The 9,511-nt window shown below is 37.8% G+C and overlaps 1 protein-coding gene and 1 long non-coding RNA gene across 2 annotated transcripts in view; both read right to left on the bottom strand.

Moving 5' to 3' along the window:
- LOC117992689 (uncharacterized) overlaps nt 1-9,511 on the bottom strand; it is a 342,159-nt gene that overhangs the window by 241,277 nt on the left and 91,371 nt on the right. The gene's annotated exons all lie outside the window — the stretch shown is intronic.
- LOC138403912 (uncharacterized) lies at nt 2,324-4,062 on the bottom strand. Its single transcript, XR_011238040.1, has 3 exons — nt 3,641-4,062; nt 3,203-3,489; nt 2,324-3,071 (listed from the first exon to the last, which is right to left on the bottom strand). It is a non-coding gene; the product is annotated as an uncharacterized lncRNA (long non-coding RNA).

Genomic DNA, 9,511 nt, shown 5'->3' with positions numbered 1-9,511 from the left:
CGGACGACTAATGCACTATATCGCAATTGGTCATTATCGACATTTTGATGACGTATTGGTAGCACGGACCTATTTATAACCCGACTAAATCGAATATCTATGGTAATCACTTGGTAATCTAGCAATTTACATGGACATAACAGTCTCCTAAATTTGGCTACGTTACTTATTACAAATAAGTAGTTAGTCTGTGGTACCTAACTATTTAGAACCCCAGACCACAGAGTACAATTTTTTGTTGTTTTTCCTTAGTTTACCCGTTTGTTTTTTGTGATTAATTTTGCAACTTTGCTTGCTCCTCGGACTCCGGAGACTTAGTTTTTCTCACTGAACTTATACGCAAATGCCTGCGCACTGATTTGCCTAAGTATTGGGACCCTTATTGACGGACTGTGGCTGCTTCGAGAAGTTGTTGTGTGACGAGGTGTGGTAGAAGTTAGAACTCGTAAGTTAACAAACGTTATCATTCAATACAAGTAAAGGCTCTCATGCGGGTTTCCTCACGATCTTCCTTTTCCTTCACAGCTAAGCAAGTGATATTTAGTTGTTACAATGGTATTAAACTCCGAAGCGTATCATAAAGTACCTATTATACAAATTGAGTCCATTACTACTGGTGGTTATGACTTCATAGTAAGTACCTCCACACTACAAGTGCTTTCTCGAGTATGTTTCCTTATGTATCTAGATCTGCCTAAAACGTTGCTCTTCATATGAAAGTTTGGATGTTTCTTACTCCTTCGCACCACAAATATTTAAAGAAACAATTTGGATTAGCTAAATTAGTAACAAAGATACCATATACACTGATTCTAAAGTCTTCGCAGACAACGTCATACCTAAACAGAAGCTGGTAGTGCCTAGTGGTATAGATTAAGCAACACAGTCAGTGTTCACTTAGGGCCGGTTGTTTCAAACCATTGGTCTTCGTAAGATACGTTCGTTAAAATTTAACAGTTACAGACGAACTTTAACATCTGTTAATTTTGGAGCGTTGCTTCATTGTAAAAAAAACAGTTCGTCATTGTTATTCGGGTTGCCTGTAAGCGAAAGCCTAGTTTGGCCTAATGTCTTATGGGGAATATTTTTAGTAGTAGCAACATTGATGAAAACAATGTCATTCGAGCATTCTGTCACCGATTCTGTCAAGTTTGACAACTTTGATAAGGGTTATTTAATTCGCGGTATTTATTAATTTTTGTGTTTTTCGAAAAAATTGAGACTTTTTCACCAAAGTAAGTTATTATTTGGTATAATATTGCATCAATTGTATATGTACAAAGTATATTTCATTGAGAGATAGTTGAAAGTGACATGAATTTACGTGACTCAATTACTTTCAGAGAACGTTCATTAAACTTTTCAAAAGAAGAGAAGGCGCGGTTCAAGAACTTGATAGATAAATACCAAGCTGTATTGTTCAACAAAAAAACAGATAATTGTAACAATGTGCAAAAAAAGAAGGCATGAAACGCCATACATGCGGAGTTTAATGCCCTGTCAGAGAACCCACGAACCCTTAAACAGCTCCAAGCTAAATTTGATAATATGAAGCGGAATGCTCGTAAAGTATGTTGTCTTAAACCTGTTGTAAACAAGACAAGATCAGACATTTTATATTGTAGGTACTTTATAGCATATTTACTTTATGTATTGATTTTTAGGATGCAAGCAAACAGAGGCAAGAGAGGTTTAAAACAGGGGGTGGTCCGCCTCCACCTCCTGCTGATGCAGACTGGCTAAGGTCAGTTATGCCAGTATCAATGGATGGGCTGGCTAGCACAATTGATGATGATTCTCAAGTAAGGAAATTCTATTTCACTGCTCTTTTATAAAAACTTATAATCCTTACTAACACTATAAATACCTGATGTTGTATGTGTTTATTTCTCTTTTCACTGCTCATTTGCAAGATTGATTTTGACTATTTTCACTTTAGAGATAACTTACATCACAGAAAATAAGATAAGTACTTTTATCTGGGCAAAACTAGAGATATTAGAAACCTAAAAGCAGTGAAAGATGATGCAGGCAAAAATTAATTCTTATAAAAATTATAGATACTGGTGTATAAAGGATACTAAAATATAATTTGTTTTTATTTACTATTTACAGATTGGTGTCCAAAAAACTGAAGATATACCTGAAGTTTCAATATTAAATAAGGAAATAAAAAGGAAAGGAAAGGAAAGGAAGAGGAAAATCGCTTCATACGTATCCATGGAATTTCGACTACGTAGGTACAGGTGCAGACCTTGGCGATGCCTTGCAATACGTCAGTAGAAAGGTGAAGGATTTTAAAAAATCTAAACCCACGCGGTCGAAGTCGCGGGTATCAGCTAGTATATTGCTATCCATGCTGAAAAGGATAGCACTAGATTTTCCCTTTAGGTACTTGTGCTATAAGACATTGCTATTCTGCCAAAATTCATGATACTAGGTTTATGGAAAGTACCCTAGTTTTGATTCCGGGGTCATGACAGTGAAGTGATTCTATAAGAAAAGAAAGTAAAATGATAAAATAAAACAATTTGTGTGTTTAATTAAGTATTTAATTAAGTAAAAATTATTGTGTTTACTTTAGTTTTAATTTAAAAATGTTTTTTTTAATATTTCAGTAGTTAAAATGAATATTGTAAGTACTTAAGTGTAATTCAGTTAATAAATGCTTATTATTTTTGTCAAATTGGTTATTTGTCCACCAAAAGAATGCAATTAGTAAGAAACCTATATACTAAAAATACTGAATGTTAGTATAGGTCCATGATATTAGTCCATCACCATATTTCACATCCATAGGTAAAGTTATAAACCTGCAAAATATAATTATATAATTCATAGCAGGTATGGTTTTAAAGCATAACCCGAATCTCCGAGAAGTCACAGCCCATTGAACTCCCCGGACTCAATTCTATATTTAATATTGGAACTATTGAATATATGGCTATCATGTGCGGATCCTGGCCATCTTGCAACTATATTCCTTATACATAACTCCGCATCTCCAATGACTTGAACATTAAAGGAGAATACGCCCTTCCTGTTTCTAAAGTCTTCAGCATTATCACCACCTAAATTGAATAAATTTTATATTAGGTAGGTAATTAAAGTCAATGGAAAGTTATGAATTTTTAAAATAGTATAAGTACCTAATGAAAATGTAGAGAACATGAAAGGCAGGTATGAGTACCATGTTACTAACCTGGAGATAAAATATTTATGTGGGTGCAATCAATGGCACCTATTACTTTCGGAAAGCTGGCTATGTTATAAAACTTTGTAACAACGTTTTGCATTTCTTGTTCAGTCCTTGGCATATATATGTACTGGGGGCGTAATTTTGCAATAGCAAGTGTTACTCTATGTATTATTCTACACACTGTCGTTTTATGAAGCCCAGCCATATCACCAACACATCTCATAAAGGATCCTGAGGCATAATATTGGAGGGTAACAAGGACCTGATCTATTGGTTTTACTGCGCGATTTCTGAAACAATGTTAAAATGTAGTAGATAGGTACCTTAGGTAGGTAGGTTATATCGTGATTTGAAAGGAATAAAGAAATTACAAGCTGGTAGGTAAGTACCTATACAATACAACAGAATAGGTTAGGTATAAGTTTACAAAAATTAACTTACTTATCCGTATCTCTTTTTATTTCACTTTCTATTAAATTCGTTATGAATATTGCAACTTCCTTCGAAACTCGGAATCTATCTATAAATTCATCTTCTTCGAATAATTCATAATTGAAAATTCGCTTTTTAAAAACTTTTTTCTTTCTTAGTACTTCTCTTTCATTTTCGAAAAAACTACCATTGAAAGTATTGAATAAAGATTCCATAGTTTATAAATTAATAGAAAATAAGCCGCTTGTATGAAGTACAGTACGAAGTTACGAACTGATTTGACGATCACCAATGGCTCCAGCACTGGTTAACGTAAACGTAACTTTTTAACGATCGTTAGCGCAAGCAAATGGTGAAGCAACGCTTTTTTTGATTAACGTTCGTTAGCGCCATATTTAAATGTTACGTGTCCGTCAAAATTGGTTGAAACAACCGGCCCTAACTCAGTTATCATAAATTTTTTTCAGGCAAAGGTGATACAGTGCTGCATTCATTTCTTCATCCTGACAAAGATATGGACTGGGATATGTTGTGAACTCGAGCTCATGGACCCCGTGCAGAGACAAATAAAATAATGAACGGTGCCAGATTAGATTTATGAGAAGCAGATGGTGATATAATTAAAATGTCAGAATCTAATCTACTTTAATAAAAGAAAACATAAAAAATCATCAAACTGTTGTTTTATTTGCCTAAATAATTTAAATTCCAAAGTAATTTCCAAAGCTAAATCAATTAAATCAGAAAATGATTTGATTTTTGGACATTACTATGGGGAATAATTTTAGAAGAAGTCCCCCGAAGAGCCTAGTGGTTAGGATGTCCACCTCTGAATAATTGAAGGTTGGGGGTTCAATCCTAGGTACGCATCTCTAAGAGTTATGTCCGTTTTAAACAATTAATTATACTTAACTTGATTTAGCGGTGAAGGAAACATCATGAGGAAATCTGCATGCCTGAGAGTTCTCCATATTGTTCTCAAAGGAGTCAAAGGTATACTATTATGGTCAGCCTGTCGCTGGCTCACTATGGAGTACGGGTCTCTTGAGTGTTAAAAGAGTTTTGGCCATAGTCTACCATGCTGGCCAAATGCGGATTGGTAGACTTCATACACCTTTGATAACATTTTGGAGAACTCTCAGGCATGCAGGTTTCCACACGATGTTTTCCATCACCGTTAAAGCAATGATATTTAATTATTTACTTAAAATGCACATAACTCCAAGAAGTTATAGGTGCGTGTAAAAAGTACTCTGTGATTCTCATTTCTCAGTGTTAGTATACCTCTATATTTAATGTACTCTGTGCATCAAACCTACTATTGAAAGAGTCATCACATATTCTTTTAAAAGTACTTATGAGACTTATATTAATCTAAAAATGCTTTTATACTATTATACTAGCTTCTAAAATTAATAATTGATTTCTTATCTAGCAGAAGAATTACTATAGCCTTTTTTAATCCCTTTCATAACTTTATTTTAATTAATATGAGTAGTAAAACGATTTACGGATAGCTTATGTCACTGATAAAAACACCTCTCGAGTTGTTTCAATGAAAACCTCATTTGACGTAACCTTTGTCGAGGTTCTTATATGACATCAAACTTCAAAACGCGTCCGCAATAGCATTTTTCATACAATAAATTTTATCGATAGTGTAAATGAACTGTCAAAACATTTTTTTGTCCACATCTATCCTTTGTGGACTGTCTCACTGAACCGTGATAGGAAAACCATATTTTGACATTGATGCTGTCATTAAATGATAGGTGCAGTCGATTCGCAATTGGCCTGCAGGATCTTTAACGAAAGTCTGTTAAAGCAGTCCTTTGAAAGTGGTCAGTTTCATGGCAGATTATTAGGAGACTCTGGCTATGCATGTACTGCATATTTATTTACACCATTGCTCAATCCAAGAACACGTAAAGAAGAATTATACAATTATAGCCACATTAGAACTCGCAATGCCATTGAGAGATGTTTCGGTGTGTGGAAAAACCGATTTATGTGCTTGCTAACAGGGTTCAGAACATCTCTGGAAAACACCAAAATGAATATTGTAGCATTGGCAGTGTTACATAATATAGCCATTGAGCTCAATGAAGAGCCTTTCACTGACAACGACACACCTCCACTGCCTGAACCACCAGTGGCACCAGTGACACAAAATACATTGCGTGGAGCTGCAGTAAGAGCCACATTTATAGATGAAATTTTTTAGGTTAATAAAACTATAATATTCAATTAAACTGGTTTAATTTATGATTTCTGGAATGACTCCAAAGTTTTTTTTAATATTTCATTTTGTAATGTTAAGTTTGCCATGAGCTGGCTGTGTTGTTCCTCCATATTTTTTAATCGTACGTCATGTTCTTTTTGCATTCGCTCATTTTCTAAGACCCTAAAGTGATGCATGTCCTCATAAGACGATTTCCCCAAGTCAAAAGAATCCTTGTTTTTTGTGGGCTGAAATTTCAGTCCGATCCGTCCAGTAGTTTAAGCTGTGCGTTGATAGATCAGTCAGTCAGTCAGTCAGTCAGTCAATCCTTTTATATTTATTTAGATGATGCCCGCGGCTTAGTCCGCATGGATTTAAAAAAACAAAGCAACTCAACCAATAAAAAAAGATTCCGACGAATTGAGAACCTCCTCCTTTTTTTTAAGTCGGTTAAAAATAAAACTATAACTCACTTTTGAATATAGATGTATTATTGGGCAAGCCAAAACTTACAAGATTTTAAAAAGTGAACTAAGCCCATGTAAACATCTAGAATTTTATTCGTTTGTGCTTTCAAGCAAGCTTTCTTCGAAGTATATGGAAACGACACATACCGCCGGACCGCGTCTTCAGGACTGCCACAGCAATATTGTCCGTCGTTAGTTTTGGGTGTTCAATCACCTCCAGATCGTTATCGAACACTATAATTGCTGACTTGACTGGCTTACTCCTGTTTTGCACTTTCTGAACGACCCGTTAACCCCTCGCCTGAGCGAGCTCCCCGTCCGCTCCGACATATGGCTCCTGCACCATGGCAAAGGCGATGCTCCTTTTTTGGGATTCTCATAGCAGCTCTTTCGTAGCTAGCTTTGCGCGTTGTAAGTTAGCCTGGATGGCTCGGTATGTTTGCTCTGCAGCAGCTGTGGCCTGTGTGTTCTGTGTTTCGCCCGATGCAACCTTAGTAATAGGCCACCCTCGCCCTTGCCAGAGCGTCCCATTTCTTCTTTATCGAACAGCTTTCATCGAAGCCGTTGTGGTCCGTTCGGTCTTGTTTGGCACTCTGGCAATTGCGGCAGGTGGGCTTGTCTCCGGCCTTCCACAGTTCGCATTCGCTGCGCAGGTGTGGGCCCGCGCAGTGGCTGCAGGTGCCTACGGACTCCTTGCAGTTCTTCCGCCCGTGACCATACCCGAGACACCTGGAGCACTGCGTCAGTGGAGACTGGTCTTTTACGATCACTCGCTGAAGGTCGATTTGCACCCTCCCGGTTGTCGTAAGCCGCTGCCAAACCGTCGGCGATACCTGCAGGACAACGTGGTTTTCGAGTGAATTCCTTAATGACAGACGTACTCGTCTCAGTACTTCAAAAGTAGCCCAAATTATGTATTTACATTTGAATAAAATAAGTTAAATGTACTGAGTGTACTAAGCTGTAAAAAGCCGTTTTATTGTCATAGGTACTTCAAATTGACATAGAACCTTCATGGTTTGAGATTTTTGAGTGAAACTTTTTTCATACGGTACCTATGTAGTTCTTTTTTTAAAAATGTGCAACATTCGATTTTTTTTATTCAGCTTAGACAATAAAGATGGATACTTCGAAAATTCGTGTGATTTTTGAATACGAGTTCCGACGCGGAACTAACGCGGCAGAAACAGCTCTCAATATTAATGTTGCGTTTGGAGAGGGGACTGCTAATGAAAGCACTGTGCGATTTTGGTTTAAACGCTTTCGTGATGGAAACTTCGATTTGAAGAATGAACCACGTGGAAGAATACACATAGGTGAATAACAATGATTTGAAAGAGATGGTGGAAGCCGATCCGAGCCAAACTACCCAGGAATTAGCGGCATGGTTTAACGTTACCTTACCAACAATATTGACTCATTTGCGTCAAATCAATAAAATAAAAAAATATGAAAAATGGGTGCCTCATGATTTGACTGATCTGCAGAAAGAAACGCGTGTTGAAACTTGCGTTGCCTTGTTGAATCGATACAGAAATGAAGGAATATTGGATCGAATTGTGACATGTGATGAAAAATGGATTCTTTACAATAATCGTAAGCGGAAAATGCAATGGCTGACCCCAGGTCAAACGCCGCAACAGTGTCCTAAAGCAAAGCTTAACAATAAAAAGGTAATGGTAACTGTTTGGTGGTCTCAGCGTGGTGTTATTCACTATAGCTTTCTCCGATCTGGTCAAGCAATAACGGCAGATGTCTACTGCGCCGAACTCCGAACAATGATAGCGAAACTAGCAGTGAAACAGCCCCGACTTATGAATAGATCTTCACCATTATTGCTCCATGATAACGCGAGACGTCATACAGCACGAGAAACCGTTTTAACTCTACAGGAACTGCAAACCATTCGCTACCCTCCGTATTCGCCAGACCTTGCTTCAACGGACTACCATTTTTTTCGTGATTTGGACAATTTTCTGCGTAATAAAAAGTTTTCTTCTCCTGGGAGGCAGTGCAAAATGCTTTCACACAGTTTGTCGAATCTAGATCACCAGAGTTCTATTGCAAAGGCATAAATGAGCTTCCTATTAGATAGCAGCAATGTATAGATAATAATGGTAATTATTTTGTTGAAATAAATATGTTAAATTAAAAAAAACCTTATTTTTATTTTTCAGTACAAATCGGCAATTTCATACTTTAACCCCTAATATTAATGAAACTACGTGCACATTGCATTCCTTTAATTGCACAAGGCACATTTTCAGTAAATTGGCTTTCTGAACTCCGTTTAGTGAATGAATTAAAAAATAAGTCACTGGAAGCTCCATAATCCTTTGATCGCGGTCACAAGAAATATTAGTGCTTCCGTGGCATATTCCAGTGAATCACTGTCACTGTAGTGTTCCCGGTATTTACTCGGCCGCGATATATTTTTTTACACTATCGTGGGATAGTGTAAAAAAACCAAATCTGTCTCCAAATAATTCCAAGTTCCAATGAGAGCGTAGACTCTGAACTCGGGTTCACCTAATCACGCTAAAAAAATACACACATACACATATACGTACACATATACAAAAAGACACGTCCCCAGTGTCCTCAGTACAGTGTGTCCCCTTCTCACTAGTGAGCGGTCTCGGCAGGTAGATATATTTCTATATCGGTGGAGGTACTGAGAAGAATTTGCCCGAACGGGCTGGTTTGCGAAAACTTGTGTCACTGTTACGTGCGTGACCTTGGGTGTAGCTTGTGGGGTAGTGCTTTTTAAATTCATCATAAGTAGTCAAGAATATAGGGAGCGCATGTTGAACACTGCGTTCACCCAAGCACAATCACTCGTGCTGCACGAGAGTCCCCACGGTATCTTAACCAGAGGCTGTGACCTAGTGTTCGCATAATGGCTCAACAGCCCGAGCAGGGAGCGATCCCACAAGGGGTGAGGGACTTCTGGCAACGGTTTTTCGGAGGGCAACCCGAACCGGTGCCGGCAAATGCCCGCATCTTCATACCGGACCGTCCCCATGACATCCTAATACAAGGCGCTGAAGCGATTCGCCTGACTAACGCTTTATCGATGAAGTGGCCGAATTTGATGCGCAGGCAGCCATCGATTTTTTGGACAATAAATTTTATGGCCAGCCAATGACTGAAAGGTACCGGGCCCAATGCGCCACAGCTTTAGGGCAAGAG

This window comes from Maniola hyperantus, chromosome 22, assembly GCF_902806685.2.
Source record: "Maniola hyperantus chromosome 22, iAphHyp1.2, whole genome shotgun sequence".
Classification (NCBI taxonomy): domain Eukaryota; kingdom Metazoa; phylum Arthropoda; class Insecta; order Lepidoptera; family Nymphalidae; genus Maniola; species Maniola hyperantus.
The sequence above is the reverse complement of the archived record's forward strand: the minus strand, read 5'-3'. Positions and strand labels throughout refer to the sequence as shown.